This window comes from Tursiops truncatus, chromosome 3, assembly GCF_011762595.2.
Source record: "Tursiops truncatus isolate mTurTru1 chromosome 3, mTurTru1.mat.Y, whole genome shotgun sequence".
NCBI lineage: Eukaryota > Metazoa > Chordata > Mammalia > Artiodactyla > Delphinidae > Tursiops > Tursiops truncatus.
In genome coordinates, this window is record NC_047036.1 from 109111669 (window position 1) to 109130996 (window position 19328).

A 19328-nucleotide genomic window follows, 5' to 3' on the forward strand; every position below is an offset into this window, starting at 1 on the left:
TGGCCAGGTATACCACCTGAAGCTCCAGCCCATCGGATTTTTTCTCAATATTGTCTTTCAAGGTCACCCCTGAGTGGAGCTGTAGTATAGTAACTAACCATTTCTGGCCTGACTCACATACTGATCTGACCTATTTGTAAACCCAGTGTGGGCTTTTACCTCCTCCATCAGCTGGTCCTAGGGGATCACCCATGTATCCATAGGTGTGAGCCCGGGGAGAGGCTCTGGTGCCACAGAAGCAGAAACATGAAGTCCTGGCTTACTTGTTTGTGAAGCTTACTTGTGCCCTCCAATCCTGCTCATACTTGATTCCCAATGTACAACTTCCATTTTATGATGGGTTGTTGCTAGGCTTGCCTGGCTTTCTCAGTCAGGCCCTCCAGATCCATCAGGGCTCAGGAAAATAACAGGAGCTGTTTTTCAAAAGGTGTATAATTCCTCAAGGCAAATGCTATGGCTTTGTTCCATAACCTCAGGGACACAATGTATTCTCCCACTACTGGTATCTTCAAAAACCACAGGATCTGATGATTCATATGGTCCAAATAGCAGGGTTACTTGTACTATAGCCTGAAAACACTGCAGAGCCCTTTCCTACCTGGGGCCTCACTCAAAGGTGGCAGGCCTTTGTGTTACTGCCAGGTATATGGGTCACAGTAATATTCCCAGGTGTGCAGTAGGTTACATCTATAACCCTAAGAGGCCTACCAAACATGGTGCTTCCTTCTTCATGGTGAGAAGTAGAACATGTAGTCATTTGTCCTATACTTCAGAGGAAATTTCCTGACACGCTCTAGACCACTGGATTCCTAAAAACTTTACTGATGTGGCAGGCTCTGAATCTTCACAGGGGTTATTTTCTGGAGTACGTGTATCTTATCACGGCTATCAATGTGTTAGTCACTTCTTGATCATCGTGTCTGATCAGCATAACATTATTTTATAACATCTTTATTGGAGTATAACTGCTTTATAGTGTTGTGTTAGTTTCTGCTGTATAACAAAGTGAATCAGCTATATGCATACATATATCCCCATATCCCCTCCCTCTTGCGTCTCCCTCCCACCCTCCTCATCCCACCCCTCTAGGTGGTCACAAAGCACCGAGCTGATCTCCCTATGCCATGCAGCTGCTTCCCACTAGCTGTCTATTTTTACATTTGGTAGTGTATATATGTCAATGCTACTCTCTCACTTCATCCCAGCTTACCCTTCCCGCTCCCCATGTCCTCAAGTCCATTCTCTACATCTGTGTCTTTATTCCTGTCCTGTCCCTAGGTTCATCAGAACCTTTTTTTTTTTTTTTAGATTCCATATATATGTGTTAGCATACGGTATTTGTTTTTTTCTTTTTGACTTACTTCATTCTGTATGACAGACTCTAGGTCCATCCACCTCACTACAAATAACTCAATTTCGTTTCTCTTTATGGCTGAGTAATATTCCATTGTATATATAGCATAACATTATTGATAGAGTAGACCAGTGTGATGTTCTGCAGGAAGGAGCGATAACCTAACCTTGGAAATTTATACTGTTGTTTGTTCCAAGTAAATGCAAACTATTTCTAATAAGGGTAAAAAAGAATGGAGTCACCAGATCAGTGTCCACATACTGTATGCCTGAGGTCATGTTAATCTACTGCAGCAAAGATAGAACACCTGGCAGGCACAGTGGCTGCAACTGTGGCTACTTACTATTTGCTGAATTGGTAGTAGCCCACTGCCATCTTCTAGGGTGTATCTGAGTTTTATTGGTAAATTAAAGAAGATACAATGGACTTCCTTTAGGTCTTTAATGGTGGCACTAATTTCTGCGATCACCTCTGGAATGTGATATTGTTGTTTTTTTGTTTGTTTGTTTTTTGCGGTACACGGGCCTCTCACTGTTGTGGCCTCTCCCGTTGCGGAGCACAGGCTCCGGACGTGCAGGCTCAGCGGCCATGGCTCACGGGCCCAGCTGCTCCGCGGCATGTGGGATCTTCCCGGACTGGGGCACGAACCCGTGTCCCCTGCATCAGCAGGCGGACTCTCAACCACTGCGCCACCAGGGAAGCCCTGTGATATTGTTTCTGATTTACTATTTTGGCTGGAATAGGGAGAAGTTTTTAAGGTTTCCACTTGGCTTTCCTCACTATGATAGCTCTTACCACACAGGCCAAGGACCCAATATAGAAGATTATGCTAGCCATGAAGTATGTTTATCTGATTATATCACCGGGTGAGTGTGTGGACCTAGAGAGCCTGCTATGAGCAGGATTCAGACCAAGAATCTATTAATTATCTGAACCACATATGCCCCCAACTCTAACAAGAAGGTGCTATTTCAGGTCTCTAGAGAATAATTTCAACTCAAATCCTGTGTTTCATAGTCCTTGAAATGCTTGTGTATTCTTTTCCCAGTATCTAAATAAATATCCAAATAAATGGCCACAGGTTCCCTTGGGGAAGGGCTGGGGAAATCATTATCATGCACATTTGCTGTGGTATTATGGGATTCTTCCTTCTGGAGATCTGGCTTCTTCTTCAATCAATGCATTCTGAGTCTGAAAACTGATTCTGGTCTGGAAACTTAGCAAGGGACTTGTGATTGGGATGACTAGGCTCATCATCCTTGATTGATTTCTTTTGATTGTACTGAAGGAGCAGTACTACTCTCAGTGAGCTCAGTTCTGTGACAATATCTCCTACTGTCAGTCCTGACCTACTGAGGACAACCACTGCTTTACTTCTTAGTGAGGCTGGTGCCCTTCTTTCCAGCACACTCTTTACTGTTTTGGTATCTTTGGGGCCCTTGGGTGGGTTTTCCAACCTTACTTAGTACCTCACTCCTGCACACCCACTTCCTCCACAGTCTGCCACAGCAATTCTAACATGCTTATCTCACTTATTTTTCCATGCTTCTAGGAACCATTCTAATGGTGTATTTGCATCATCTCCTGGGGTCCTTGCCACAGTTTTAAATACTGCATCCTTGGACAGTGATCTCAAATCCATAAACGTTTATCCAAATTTGCTCTAAGCTTTTCATTATCTTTTCCTGAGAATCAGTTAAGCTTAGCAATAGTTACCCAATTCCATTATCCTTGGAGTAACTAATTCCCCTGTGTTTCTCCAACAGCTGATAAATTGCACCAGCTAATGCACTCTCTTCCAACAGGAGTAGAAACATTAACAACTGCACTATTACCTTGTGCCAGAGACTGTGCTTCACAAACAACTGTGAAGGGGTGTGTCCTCACTGGCAGCCAGGGAGTACTCACTGTGCCTCAGCCTTCAGGTACCAGGGACACCCATCAGGCAATGAGCAGATTCAGCCCCATCTGGGTCAGGGAGCTGGGGAGTTGGGTATAGTTTCTTGGGCAGGTAGTCCCAGGGCAGTCTTTGAAGGGAGGAGGAGGAGTCATCTGCCAGGTGGCAAAGGGGTAGGAAAGAACATGCCTGTGACGGGATGAGTAAGAGAGAGCCTTTCCTTCATGGCAGAAGTCCTGGTGAGAAGCATGGCAGGGATTAGCTAATACTAGGGTGGAGGCTGAAGCCAGACAGGAGAATTCTGGGCCCAGTAGCTCACAGTTAGTGTGGTTTCAAAATGGTGCAATTTCTCCCCAGAGAAGGGCATGCAGAAGTATGTCTGGGGAATACCATGAGTCTGAGGTGCTGTTTAGGGGTAGTATATTAAGAAAAGATAGGGGCCCCAGTTGGAGGGTACAGGTCCTCATTTAGCCCTCAGACCAAAGTTTGAGACACTTATGTAGCCAAGGAGAGAAAGGACCGAGTCCCAAGTAACTTGCAAACCTAGAATGTAGGCAGAGGAGGAGGCAACTGCAGAAGAACCGCTAGGGACTGAAAAGAGAGGGAGGGAGGGAGCCAGGAGTGGTGGCATCATGGAGACAGCGAAGACCAAGAGGTCAGAAAACTTCCCTGAACCTGGAGAGAGCAGGTCAGTGCAGGGTGAGGTGGCATCTACTGGCAGGGCCTTGGGGCAGCTGGGGGTGAGGGGCGATGGGGAATGAGGAGGTGATGTGAGTGGAAGAGGCCTAGATAGTTCAGGCCCTTGAGGCTGGGCTCTTTTTTTTTTTTTTTTTTTTTTTTTTGCGGTACACGGGCCTCTCACTGTTGTGGCCTCTCCCGTTGCGGAACACAGGCTCCGCACGCGCAGGCTCAGCGGCCATGGCTCACAGGCCCAGCTGCTCCACGGCATGTGGGATCTTCCCGGACCGGGACACGAAGCTGCATCCCCTGCATCGGCAGGCGGACTCTCAACCACTGGGCCACCAGGGAAGCCCGAGGCTGGGCTCTTTTAACAGGTTGGATATTGAGCAGGATTCAGGTAGAGCAGCTCTCAGCCTGTGGGTCACCCCAGCTTCCTTTCTCAAGCTTCCCCCAGAGGCTTGTTGGAGCAGGATGGACAGGAACTGTACTCAGGTCCAGGTGCCAGCTCATCCCTGGGTTTCCCCAGGGGGCGGGTCCAACTGGTCCGCCAGTCCATTCTGAGCTCTTCTTAGGCAGGGCTATATCCAGCAGTTTTGAAGGCTTTCCAGTGAGATACAGTGCTTTTGTCCCATGGAACCTAAAGGGAAATCCCAGCTCTGGTCCCCACCCCTTGACTAAGGCCTCCAGAATCTGGGCCAGGGGCCAGGGTGGAGCAAGCCACTGAATCAGGACAGCGGTTTTCTGTCCACACATTCCCCTACCATCTGCACCCCAGAAGATGACTCTATAGGAGTGGGGAGCTGAAGTCCATAGAGTCACTGGAATGAGTTACATCATTTCTTTAAGGCTCACCACAATCATGTGAGACCATGACACCCCTCTTTCACAGATGGCGTAACTGAAGCTGCAAGCAGAGAAATATTTTGCTGAGATCTATAAAGCCCCAGAGGAGCAAAGATGAGACTTGAAACCTAGTCTCCGAGACTCCTTGTCAGGTGTTCTTCCATTACCCTCTCCGCCACTCAGCATGAACCAGCCAGGATAAGATACTAAGAGGGACAGCAGGTCTCGGCTATGTAGCATCAGGATGCCAGCTGGACCTGGGTCCTCCAAGTGTCTGCCCCCTGCCTGCTTCAGGACCCTGAGCGTGAGCCTTATGGCCCATCTAGCATCCCGAGCTCCCACTTATACCTCACATCTCAGCCTTCCAACAGCCTCACTCCTCCTTGAGCCGTCAGCCCCCAGTACCCACCGAGAACTTCCTCCTAGATGACCCAGACTCTTCACAACCACCAGTGTGGTGGAACCATTTTACCAACAGAGAGACTAAAACACAGAGGAGCCCAGGGAGCCAGGGCAGTTGAGAGCACACGGGTCCAACACCTGCCCTAGGGCAGGCCCCCAAGTATCCATGAATGGCAGATATGAGGGATAGCAGCCTTGTATCTCAGCCACCTCAGTAAGGACAAGGGTGAGGCACCTGGGGCAGCCCCAGCTCCAGGGCCTTCAGAGGGGATCTCCTCTCTTTGTTCCCCACAGGAAATGTGGTGTTGGCCGGCCAGCCACAGAGGCCTGGGCATCCCCACGGAGCAGCCTTACCTCTCCGCTCTCTGGCCCTCTCCCCACCTTTATCACACTGGCAGTCATGCTTCTTATCTCAGAGCCTGGCTTCCTGCTGCTTTTAAAGAGACATGTGGCCTACCACTGGCTGACTGCCACCCTGCTAAGAGGTCCTTGCCCCATCTCCTGGAGTCATAGCAGGCTCGTCCCTTGCTCGCCACCAAGGAGAGGCTCTCTCCTCTCCACTCAGCACCCAGATCACTCTAAGCACTATCAAACAACCTAGTGACTGGAATGTGAGTTCTTCTGAAGGATGGATAGAATGATGAATGGACTGATGGCTTCATTCAACAAATAAATACTTATTGAGCACCTACCTGCTGCAATATGCACTGTCCTGGGCATTGGGGACAAGTGGGAAATAAGACAGATTGTCTGCTCTCTTGGTACTTACATTCTGGTAGGGGAGATAGTACAGCAGTAAACAAAAGAATTCCCCAGATAATGTCAGAGATAAGAGCAACGAAGATAATAAAAGAGATGATGGCATGGAATCTTTGGAGTGATCGATGGGAGCCTTTTTGAGGACACATTTGGCTGAGACCTGACAAAAAGGAGCTGGATTTACATTTTTCAAGGATCACTCATGCTACAGTACTGGCCAAATGCATTGGAAGGGGGATCAGTGAGGAGGTTGCCAGAGATGATGAACTGATCTGGACAGTGGGGGTAACAAGGGGGAAGACAGGTCAGGAAAGGGGTCACAGAGAATAGGGAACAGAAGACAGAGCACAGGAGGGAGGCAGGGTGCAGTGCTCAGTGGCGTGGTAGGTGGATACCACTTGCCTCAACTTTCCCACCCTCTGCTCCTCAACTGGCCTGGCCTCTTGGAGGCCTCCATTGAATGCCCTTGGACAGAGCCAGAGTATCCAGAAGGAGGTGGGGACAGATTGTGAGGGCATGTGGGGCCTGACCCAGCAGGCTCTGTCCTCACTCTCAGGGCACCCTGATTCTGGTCATATGAGAAATTGGACTTGAAATGTAGCAAGTACCCTTCTTCCTAATGTTCCTGTACCTCAAAATCCTGGAACTTTCAAGCGTGGATGTCACAGCTGCTGCTTATTCACTGCTCGCCACTCAGCACTTTGGCCACAATCCAGGCTGACACCCAGAGAGTGATGCCCACTGAAGCTCTAGCACGTTGGTCATCAGGCATCTCAGCTGGCATCCTTCCCATCTGGAGCAGCTTCTGACCTCCTGGCCATGGGAGAGCAGAGAGGAGTGTAAGACAGAGGTTAGCAACACAGGGCCAGGGGAGGATGGCTGCCAGAGGAAGAATAGTCAGCGGTCAGCAGAGGCTTGTTGCTTACTACCTGCTCACACTGTTGCTCACCACCAAGGGGAGTATATCTACTCAGCATCCAAGCCCCAAAGATCCCAAAGCAGGAGGGCTGGGGTGTCGAGATGAAGGGGGCAGAAGCAGAGACAGCTGCAGCATAAATGGCAATATCAGGTTTGAGGCAGAGGCCCCATGGGGGCATTCAGTGTTGGGGCAAAAGTCACTGAAGTCACTCCCATCAGCACACCTCAGTGCGGGGCAGGCATGGGGAGGCAGAGGTCGGGTATCTGTGACCCGTTCAGTGATATTCCCCCTCACCAGTTTGGCACTCTGCAGTGGGATTCCAAAGGTCAGAGAGTAGGAGAATGGAGTCATTTTCAGGAACTGGACTACTCTTGACTCTAAGAATGAGCCTAGGGAAAGGAAACACTGTTGGATATGGGCTTCCGATCTAGAGGACCCCGAGTCTCCAAAGGCAAGTACTCAAACACTCTGCTTCTGCACTATTTGATAGCTTTCTTGAGAAACCATATGGGAACTTAGCCTGTCCCTTGAACTATTTTACAGGCCAAAGAAGCCTGTATATTGGGGATTCACTTGCCAACACCAAGTAGCAACACTGGCAGGTGCCCACAAACCAAATATCCAGAATTTAAAGAGAATAAGAATCAGATCACTGTTCTCATATATGCCAGTCCTATCAGCGGCCCTCAGACAGAACTTCTGGACGTGAAGATTTTGTTATTCTGAAGCTATCAAAGATGTTTCATATGTACCTGGAGCCCTCACACTATTAACTAGTGTAGAGTTGTTCATACACTTCTGCCTGGAGCAAAGGCTCTTTCCAAGTGTGTAGGTGAGTGAGAGTGAGCACAGATCTGGGTCTGGGCAGTCACCAACCGCAATGGAAGAGGGAAGTTTGAGCACTTCTGGGGAAGGTTATCTCTTTTCCTAAGCTGTTGCCATCTCACGTGCCCTTGCTTGGCCAGTCCCACTGCATTACAGCAGGGTCAGGCTGTCCCTCAGATGAAGCAAATGTCACCACTGAAAACACCTCGTGAGAAAGCCTGTCCATCACATGGGTACCACACAAATCTTACTTGAACATTTCACAGACTTCTTAAAAATTACTCTATTGTCTAAATAATGATATAAATTTACTGTTAAAAATCCAAACAAGGGGCCTTCCCTGGTGGCACAGTGGTTAAGAATCTGCCTGCCAATGCAGGGGACATGGGTTCGAGCCCTGGTCTGGGAAGATCCCACATGCTGTGGAGCAACTAAGCCCGTGCACCACAACTACTGAGCCTGTGCTCCAGAGCCTGAGAACCACAACTCCTGAAGCCCGGGCACCTAGAGCCCATGTTCTGCAACAAGAGAAGCCATCTCAATGAGAAGCCCGTGCACCACAACGAAGAGTAGCCCCTGCTCATAGCAACTAGAGAAAGCCTGTGCACAGCAACAAAGACCCAACACAGCCAAAAAAAAAAAAATACTCTCACAAAAAAAAGTCCAAACAAGTAAAGCAAAAAGCATCCCATATCCAGAGATGGCTCTTTGGTTAACATCCTTCAGCCTCTCTTTCCTTATTCATAGAGTCAAGTACACATTCATACCCTTTGTGAAAAAAATGTCTTACAATACATGTTATAACCTTTTTGTTTTGTTCATTCAGCAACTGCAGTGTGCCACATGCCAGCAACTTTATTCAGAGACAAATGATTCAAAGAGCTAAGAGAAAGCGGTGACCTAATGTTATGTCAGCTAACTCTCTTTTGATAATAAAAAGTGTAGCTTCTGGAGAAATTGCTTCCCTTAATCTCTGCTCACTGTGATGAGAAGGTCTTGCCTCTTGCTCAACTGACACCTGCAGAGTGACTGACATGGAAATGATGAGCGCACAGATGAGAGGCTGCCTGGGCGCCAAGGTGCCACTGATGCAGAAGCTCATCAGCAGGTTGGTGTGTCAACATTGCCAAGAAACTTTTGACAAATTGAAAGACCCTGTTAGCAACAGTGAAAGTTTTCTGAAGGGTGAGAAAACCACTGGGGAGGAGACTGTTTTGACATCTGCTCATTATTTCTACAGAAAGGCAATTAGTCAAATTGGCTTAGAGGACCCCTAATTGCTCATGCTTCACCCACCTGTATGAGAAAGGAAAAGGGAAAGTGACATTTACTGAGAGCTAGCTATGTGTGAGTGCGAATGACTTTCACATATTATCTTATTTAATCCTCACTACAGCCCGGTGAAGTGGATAACATTATCCCACTTTACATGTTTGAAAGTGAACTCCTGATCTTCCCCTTCAAACCTGCCCTACTGTAGCCTTCCTTATCTCAGGCAATGTCAAGTCCTTCTTTCCACCTGCCCAGAGTAAAACCCTTGGGGTCAACATTGACTCTGCTCTCTCATATATTCTGTATCTAATCCATCAGCAAATCCTGATGGCTCTCCTTTCAAAATACATCGAGAGTCCAACATTTCTTACCATCTCCACTGCACCCGTGATGGTTCAAGCCACTATTATCTTCTGCCTAAAATATACCTCAGTAAACGCCTGGCTAATTTCCCTGCTTCTACCTGTGCTCTGCTTTATAGTCTATTCTCAACTCAGCAGCCAGAGTGACCCTGTTACAATCTAGGTTAGATTGTGGGACTCTTCAAAACTCTCCAGTGGCTCTGTGTTTTATCAGAGCAAAAGCCAAAGTTCCCACAATGGCCTACAAGGCCCAACGTCATCTGCCCCTTCATCTTTCCATTACCTCTCTGACTTTTCCCCTGTGCCCCACCCCCTCACACATGCTGCTCCAGCCTTGCCAGCTCCCGTGCTGTTCCTTGAACACAACAGCCTCAGGGCCTTTGCACTGGTTCTTCTCTCTGTCTGGAATAGCCAAACTCCTTCAACCACTTTCAAGTCTTTGCTCAGATGTTATTTTCTCAAAGATGTTATTTTATCAAAGAGATCTGCCCTGCCCACCCTATTTGAGACTGAAGCCCCTTCTACCAGCACTCCCAGCAGCCCAAATCCCCCTTATCTTGCTCTGTTTTTTTTTTTTTTCCTGTAGAACTTATCACCTTCTAACACGTTATCAAGCTTGTTGTTTATTTTCTGCCTCTCATGCTATGATACACATTTCTAAAGGCAGGAATACTTCTCTGTTTCCTCTATTGATGACTCCCAAGTACCTAAATGAGTACCTGGTACACAGAAGATGCTCAAGCAATATATGCTGAATGAATGAATAATGAACCGGGGCAAAATGAAGACTTAGTAAACTACCTAAGGTCTGGCAACTAGTAGGTGGCTGAGTTAGAAGTTGGAGCCAGGTCCCTTGGACTCCAAAAATCGGGCTATTTCTACCAAATGTCTCTCAGAAAGAAGGAGGCAAAGGATCCAAAAGCAAACTGACTATGGGACTTTTGCTTACAGGACAATCTGGGGACTTTTTAGGGGTTGGTGCCCATTCAGAGCTGGGCCCACCTCCAGCTGTAACTGTACCCTCGCCTAGATTCAACACACAACGGCCAGCCTGAGCAGTGGCCCTGAGTCACCCCGAAAGGCATCAGTTGATTAAGGTGCAATATGAGAAACACTGTGAAAAGGATGTCTGTGAAAGGTTAGAGTAATGCCTGGGGCTGGCCCACCTGTGTATTTAAAAGAGTCACTTCCTTACGAACTTGGATTCCTGTTTTTCTGAGAGCAGAGTGACCACCTCACTTCTACCCACTTGTCCTCTCGATTTGTTGTCTGTAGTTTGTACACGAACCACCATTTGCCTGACAAGCCTCCCTCTAAACCTTCCCACGCTGTGGCAGCTTGTTTGCGGCTCCTACTTCTCATGTATAGCAAGCCATCCTCTTCCTGAATTCTCTCCCCTAAGAAGACTGTACACTCTAAGAAGGCAGTCCAAAGCTTGGAGGCTAAGTTATGTCTCGGTCCCCTCCTCTAACCTACATCAGCACCAGGAGCCTGGGTAAGGTGGGTAGATGGGTTCTGTCACTTCACAGGCATGTAAAAGGGCCTTGGAGTCTCCCAAGCATCTGGGACACTGGGCCAATCCTTGGTCCCACCAGAACTGAGGCAGCAGCCAAGACTTCCAAAAACGAAGGGTACTTTCAAACAAGCAAGCAAGCAAACAAACCAACAAACAAATTCCTTTTGCCACATTAAGACTATTTCTGAATGAAATAAGACCAGGAAAAGCCTAGGTCCTCCAGCTGCATCCCACTCTGCCTGCCTCCAAGGCAGCAACTCCTGCTTCCCTGTGTTCCTATCCACCACACACATGCTCCGACTGAAGAGTTCATCACAGAGGACAAGCTGGAGCCAGCTGTAAGCTTGAGGAGGAGAGGCCTGCCTAGAGGCCAGAGGGGACCCCCACTCCACCCCTTTCCACTTAGGAAAATGCCACCAGCTGGCAACCGAGATGCATGACTATCCCCGTGGCTTTGGGGGCAAGGTTCAGGGGCCAGCTCTCCTCAGCCCTCAGCCTGGCAGTGCTCCACCAACTCCAGGAGCAGGAATGCCCCTCAGAGGCACACGACGGAGTCCAGGAGCTATGATGAGACAACCCAGTAGTTTGGAAGAAGGTGCTGAGTAGGCAAAACTCCCACAGAGGGGTAGCCTTCGCCTAATTCTTTCTCCCTGAGTGAGGTCCACCCTGGGGATCCAAGTGTGAATACCACACAGCCCCATCTTTCTAATGGGCAAGGAGCTCTGAACACTATATAGTTTCCTGAAAGTGCTTTATGAAAGCCTCCATTAATGTATTCCTTGGCTTAAGACTTTCTCTTTTCTTAAAATGAAAATGCCCCAGAAAGGTCATAGATTGGGCCTTCACAGTTACTTCACAGAGTACAAGGGTCTTCCTTTGAGTGGATTTTCTGGGATCTACTCTCTACCCACATCCCTTCATTGAGATCGTAAAGGATTTCTTGTCCAAACTAAATCTCCTGAGGAGGACAAAGTGTACAAGAAGTTGGCTATGCAGGGCTTCCCTGGTGGTGCAGTGGTTGAGAGTCTGCCTGCCGATGCAGGGGACACGGGTTCGTGCCCCGGTCCGGGAGGATCCCACATGCCGCAGAGCGGCTGGGCCCATTAGCCATGGCCGCTGAGCCTGTGTGTCTGGAGCCTGTGCTCCGCAACGGGAGAGGCCACAACAGTGAGAGGCCCACGTACCGAAAAAAAAAAAAAAAAAGAAGTTGGCTGTGCAGAAGCTCCACAAACAAGGCAGGCACACAGACGGTCCAACCTCAGTGCTCAAGGCCTCCAGGGCTCCTGGCCTGCTGCTGAGGCCTATCCTGAGGAGGCAGGGCTGCCACACTGGAGCTCCATCCCTGTCAGCCTTTCACAGAGGAGCAGGAGCCAGGAGCTGGGGCAAGGATTATCTTGGTGACTAATAAGCTAATTGTGGAAAATTACAACTTCCTGAGCTTGGTCTATCAGAGGTGGCCACAAAACTCTTTATGATGTGACCAAAAATTCCTCCTGCCACCACAGCCCTTGAAAATAGGTCAAAGACACCTTCTATGTAACTCTCAAAGCAGGCCTTAGCTCATACCATCAAACTGTGTCAATACACTGCAAACACTGGAGCTTTCGTGAGAATACTCTCATCATCTCTAGGTCTGAGCCCAGCCCTGGCTCTGCGCTGGTCGCCAGTGCTGCCCTCCTTGATCCTCCTCAGGGGACTGACTGACTATGGAGGCCAAAGAGAAGGCTTCCTGCTCTTTGCCCCCAGAAAGCCTGTCTACGGGCCTCTCTGGGACAAGAGTGTTTCCTCTTGTATACCAACCAAGGCCTAAAGGCCTGGCCTCACCTCCCAGGCTACACCTCACACAAAAGCAGGGCAAGGGGTAGATTAGGCACTGGCAGAGACTTTAATTATGCTTCCTTCAGCTTTCGAGAGGCCCCAGGCTTGTGGCAGGTGCTCATGGCCGGCTGCTGCCTGGATCAGACATGCAGAGCTCCCTCTCTGAATGTTGGGTATCCCATTGGCAGTATGGTGCAAGGGTCAGCACATAACCTGGCTCTGATGCCACCCACACTAACTGTGTAACCCTGGGCCATCTCTCTTAGCACAGTGAAGCCTGTCTTCTCTTAGAATGGGGGCAGCATTCTCTGCTACAGGGGTTGCTGTGGAAGCCCTAGGGTACACGACAGCAGATGAAAATGGGCTTTGTAGACCCTTGTGGAGGTGAGCATACTGCCCCTGTCTCCTATTTCCTGTGTTCAGGCCTTGGCAGAGACAGAAACCATTCAGCTCTGAGGGTGCCAACCAGTGGGGCTTTAGCTCTAAGAAGACAGGACTCTCTGAAAGTTCTGTGCCTATTCTTCTGCTTTTGTGTCTGTTGCTACTAGCAGGAGTCCCAAACTCCAGGTCTGAAGCAGTGATGGCATCTCTAGTGTAGCTATCATGGGTCCGAGTGTTCTCCCTTCTAAGAAGCTCGAGAAAGTGCTGACCTGGAGAAGATGCCCCACTAAATGCCTGCCATCCAAGATGACACTTCTCTTGACCCAAAAGCCTCATCTCATCACTGGCCTACGCCTCAGCCTGGATGGGGGTCCTGTCCTGACAGGACCCTCAGAGCCTCCAGGCAGTACTTGCCAGGGATAAAAGGCCCTGAGTCAGCCTGGCCTAGAGCCAGCCTATGCTGAGTCTCAAGAGTCTGCCTTGAGGTCAAGGCCAAAAATAATGACTCAGGCAGGCTGGAATCCAGGGAAAACCAGCCCCGGCTTTCCACCCAAGAGTGCTGACCAGCTGGGCATGAGCTCATGCAGCTAGACAATGACAATGACAGTGGGAAACTGCCAGCCCCTCGTAAATGAGAGGAGCTGGAGGCTGAGCATTAAGCCTGAAACCACTCCTGAAACATTCTTTGAAAACCCCATATCAACTCATCTAAAATTAGCTTTCAGCATCTAAATCACTTCCTGTTACAGAAACCACAGTTCTGATGCTTCAGTCATCACCCTGACTGCCTCTAGGGGGTGGGGCAGGTGAAATAAGGGTACTGTACACAGAAAACTATGACAATCCAAAAGAGATAGAGCAGTCAGGAGTCCCTCTGCAGAAACGATGGCTAAGCAGGGCCCATGAGGCTGCAGGAACCAGGACCAGCATGAGCATGCATGTGCACCCATGCACACAGGTACATACCCCTCATATGTCTTGTATACACAGGCCAGAGCCTTCATTATTGCTACAGACAGACTACCACATGCACAGCCCAAGCATATCTCCATCATGCCCCTTCAAAGCATGGGACTCTCCAACAGAGGAAGGCAGGTGTCTGGCCTGCTTTAAGCATCTGCAGCCTTGTCTCTTCTTCTCTTGCCCTGGGTACTTTATGCCTAATAGGCTGCGAGCAAAGTTGGCCTAGTGCTCAGGGCTTGGCCTTCACTCACTGCTTCAGCCAATTCTTCATATACTAGGACCACCAGGAAGCATCCTTAATAAGACCAAGGATTATACCAGAAATCTATAGCAAATATATTTTAATAGTGAAACATTAGAAGAAATTCCATTCAAGTCAGGAACAAGACAACAATACCTGATACCCATGCTACTATGCAATACTGTACTGAAGTCCTAGCAAGTGCATTAAGATAAGAAAAACACGTATGAGGATTAAAAAAACAACAGATAAACTTGTTACTTTAAAATAAATGATGATGATTATTATCACTCCTTGCTGTATGTTAAATGTTTTGTGTATCTCATTTAACTCATTTAATCCTAACAACCACCTTATGAGGTAGGTATTAGTATAGAAGCCATTTTTACAGATGAGGAAACTAACAGAGATGCTGAGGTACTTGGCTGGTGAATGGCAGAGCCAGAATATAAACCCAGAAAGTCTGACTTCAGACTCTGTACTCTTAATCGCTATACTATATTACCTCTTGATGATGTGAGACTTTACACAGAAAGCCCAGGAGTTGAACAATGTGGCCAGATATAAGATCAATAAACAAAAAATTAGCAGCTTTCCCAAATACCACAAAAGTGAGTTCTCCTCCAATTAGTCTATAAATTCCATCCTAATTCTATTAAAATCAAAATCCCTACAGAAAGTCTCATGTATCCTGACAGACTGGTTCTGAAATTCACAAGGGAGAATATTTGAGATCATTCTGGAGAAGAACTATGGTGGAAGATTTGCAGTACATAATTTCAAAATATGTCATAAAGCAAAAGGAATTAAGACTGTGTGGTACTGGTACCTAAATGAATAAACAAATCAGTAACTCAGAATGAAGAGTCCAGAAAACAGACCCACATATTTATGGGATTTATGGAGACAAGACAAAGTCTAGATTCAGAGATGAGTGATAATATTGACTTGGACCCTCTTTAAGGTTGGTTTTATTTTGGTTAACTCCTGAAGTAGTTACTAATTAGTAGTACAAAGGATATTAGTGAGATGAGGATGCAAGTGGAGGTTTCTTGCTTTCTCACAAATGCAACCCCCAAGTTCACGGTCTTGACAGCCTGCAGAGAATGACATGTCCACCAGGTCAGAAGAGTCCAGAAGAGCACTTACTGACTTTTGCAATCCCTCCAGCTCATACTACCAAATAAAGCAATAATTCTGCTCTTCAGTAAGCCACATCACAGAGTCCTAATATGTATATTCTAATATACATATTAATATGTATATTCTAGGCCTTGAAAATTCTTGTTGCCAGTTTTTTGGGCAACCTATCCTTACCTAGCTATAGAGTCTTGGAGTTTTCTTTTTCTTCCTTTCTTTTTTAAAATTAATTAATTAATTAATTAATTTTTGGCTGCGTTGGGTCTTTGTTGCTGTGTGTGGGCTTTCTCTAGTTGCGGTGAGCGGGGGCTACTCTTTGTTGCAGTATGTGGGCTTCTCACTGTAGTGGCTTCTCTTGTTGTGGAGTACGGGCTCTAGGCGCGCGGGCTTCAGTAGCTGTGGCATGCGTGCTCAGTAGTTGTGGCTCACGGGCTCTAGAGTGCAGGCTCAGTAGTTGTGGCACACAGGCCCAGTTGCTCCATGGCATGTGGGATCTTCCCGGACCAGGGATCGAACCCATGTCCCCTGCATTGGCAGGTGGATTCTTAACCACTGCACCACCAGGGAAGTTCCAAGTCTGGAACTTTCTGTTCATGTATACTCTCGGTCTTTCAGTAAGCAAGCCAGAGTCTACCACAAGTGGTCTTTCATGTAAGTGTGAAACAGATGAATCTTTCAATGAACAGTATTGAGACAACTGGTGACTAAATAGGTTAGAAATACTTCTAGTTTTAAGTAAAACGTAACTCAAACTGGCTTAAATAATCAAGAAAATGTACTGGCTCATGTAAAAGAAATGTCCAGAGGTAGGCTGGATTTCAGAACAGGATTGGTCCAGCAGATCAATGATGTTATCAAGAACCTGATTTCTCTTCTTTGTCTTCTACTGTATTGGTTCATCCTAAGATTAGCTTCCCTTGTGGGAGTAAGATAATTGTCAGTGGCAACTGAGCCAATACAGAAGAAAAGCCTCTTTCTCAGAAGCTCCCAACAAACATTATTTCGTGTATCTTGGCGCCCAAAGGGTCACTAACCCACCTGAACCATTCATGCCCTGTAGCCAGGGGGATGGGATGCATTGATTGCCTTAAGCCACTTTAAGAGGTGAGGGTGAGATCAATTCCACACAAACTACATATCTGGGAAATTCAGAATGCCGTTAGCAAGGGAGGAGGGCAGGATAAGTACTGGGAAGACAATCAACAAAGCTTCTACAAAATTATCACCTACAAGGAAACATTAAGCTATTGATAGAGTCCTCCTCATACTATTCACAAAATAAATTCAGAGATATTAAAGCCCTAAATATAAAGAATAGACATAGGAGAAAAATATATAATAATATGTTTATGACCTTGAGGGGAGAAGAAGCCTTTTTAAATAAGACCACACAAAATATCAAGTCCCTTTAAAAATTGATCATTTTACTTCATCAAAATCGAAGACTTTAGTATAATAAAAGATACTATAAAATAAAAGACAAGTGAAACACTGAGAGGAAACATTTGTAACACTTATAATAGACAAAGAATTAATATCCAGAGTATAGAAGGAGTATTAAAAAGTTAACAAGTAAAACCTTAATAACTCTGGGCTTCCCTGTTGGCACAGTGGTTAAGAATCTGCCTGCCCATGCAGGGGACACGGGTTTGAGCCCTGGTCCAGGAAGATTCCACATGCTGCAGAGCAGCTGAGCCCATGCGCCACAACTACTGAGCCTGTGCTCTAGAACCCGCGAGGCACAACTACTGAAGCCTGTGCACCTAGAGCCCGTCCTCTGCAATGAGAAGCCACCGCAATGAGAAGCCCGCACACTGCAACTAGAGAAAGCCTGCATGCAGCAACGAAGACCCAACACAGCCAAAAATAAAATAAATTTATTAAAAAAAATCTTAACAACTTAATAGGAAAAGGATATGAACAGGTAACTAACAGAAGACAAAACAGAAATGCCCACTAAATATATGAAGAGATGTTTAACATCACTAAGGAACTTAAGAAATAAACAGTCAGAAATTCTGTATGTGACATTTGATACTATGAAGACAATGGTTTTAACAGGCTTCGTAGGTATGTAATGTTAGTGGATCTAACTTTTCTCTAGAGAACAAGTTGACAGACTCTACTAAATGTAAATATATATATTCCCATGAGTCTGTAATTTCTTATGTTGTATCTACTAGGAAAGATGCTTGCTTTTGTGCTTAATGAAGCATATATAAGAATATTCATTGCAGCCCGTGTGTAATAGTGAAATTCTGCAGACGCATAAAATTTCCATCAACCAGAGATGAATAAATAAACTGAGGTATGTTCATGCTAGAGAATACTGTGCAGCAATTCCAAAATGCACATGCTCTCTTTCAACCAACCCAGAGTGATCTCTAATATATCACTGACTGATACCTGCAGAGTGATAGGTATAGTACATCATTTATGAAAAAGAAAGAGAGAAGGAAAGAAAAGCAGAAAACCACAAAAGAACCCTATCTATTTTTTTTATATATATACAGGGTCAGTAAATAAATGTATAAAAAAAGATCTGGAAGGATATACACCTGAGAACTGTGGTTACTTGTGGGAACTGGGAGAGGGGATTAGGATCAGGTGAGGCAGTCAAAGGGCACTTTATTTAGCTTTACAATTTTATAATTGTCAGGCTGAACTGCTTTCTTTTTGTTACAAGAAGATAATATTCTCCTCTAGACATTACAAGAGGAGAATTTATTCGTACATCACTTGGGTAATTAAAAGACAAAACTATTTTTTATAAAATCATTAGGAGTTGGCCAAGCAAAGGCTAAAGTTTCGAGCCTGATTCTTCTGCAGGGGTCCCTGCGGTGACTAGACTCCATCTGCCATGGAGTCTCTGTTCATCTGCCATGTCTCTGCCTAGGCCTCATTGCCAGGCTCATGGATCTCCCTGGTCCCTGAAGGTGGGGGCATGGGCCAGCTCTCTCCTGCAGCACAGTTGAATGTCCTCAAATAGGGAATGGGGGGCAGGCACAAAGTACTGGATAGCCAGGGGGCCAGAAGATAAAGGTTCCTCTTATGAAATAAGTTCAAAGACAGACAGCGAGGAAGGCCATGGAAGATCCAGCCCTGTCAGGCAAATACCAGCATTCAGATTATGTGTGCCTCTCCTCATGTCCTCACCTTGCATCCCAGCAGCACCCCACCCCCAAAGATCTTTGCCCAGATTTTGAGAGACTGTTCCCCTCAACTGACCTTGAGTCCAGGGCAGTGGCTAGAACTGGGGCAAGAGAAGGGACAGAAAAGAATGGTCTAGGATGGCATCAGGGTTAGAAAAAGGGGTGAGTAGAAAGTCAAAATAGTATAGGAGCTGGGAAAGGGCCAATGGAAGAGACAGGGTTCTGCATCAGGAGGAGGTTCTAGTCACATCCATGGGCAGTAGTGGCAGATGAAACCACTACCTACCTTCTTTCTCCAACATGCAAAATGTCTTTTACCCACAGAGGCAGTAATCCTAATTCCCACTTTGGTTAACCAAGTAAGAGGAAAGAGCCTTCCTACCAGGTCAGGGCAAAGAAAGTCATTGTTTCCACTGGAGAGGTATAAATGGAGCTCAGTGCAGAGAGTAGAGCCCTCCCAAGGCATGGTCCAAAGGCTTGGGCCAAGATAACTAGAGGTGCTGATGCCACATGTGCAGGAAATGGAATCCTGGGGGTGGTGTGGTAAAGAAAAAAACCCTCCGGTTTTAACAGATCCACTCCTAAGGTTACTCAAAAAGTTCAGACCAAAGAATCGCCTCCATCTCCCTCCACCCACTCTACAGTGACTTCAGAGAAGAGTTGTGGGAAGTAAAGTGCTCCATCCCAGGAAAAAGGGCTTCCTTTGAGGTTAAGGTGTGAAATGACAAAAGACTACAGCATCTAAGAAGACCTTCCCAATGCTGAGACTCCCGGTCTCTACCTCCAGAGCCTCAGCAGAGACT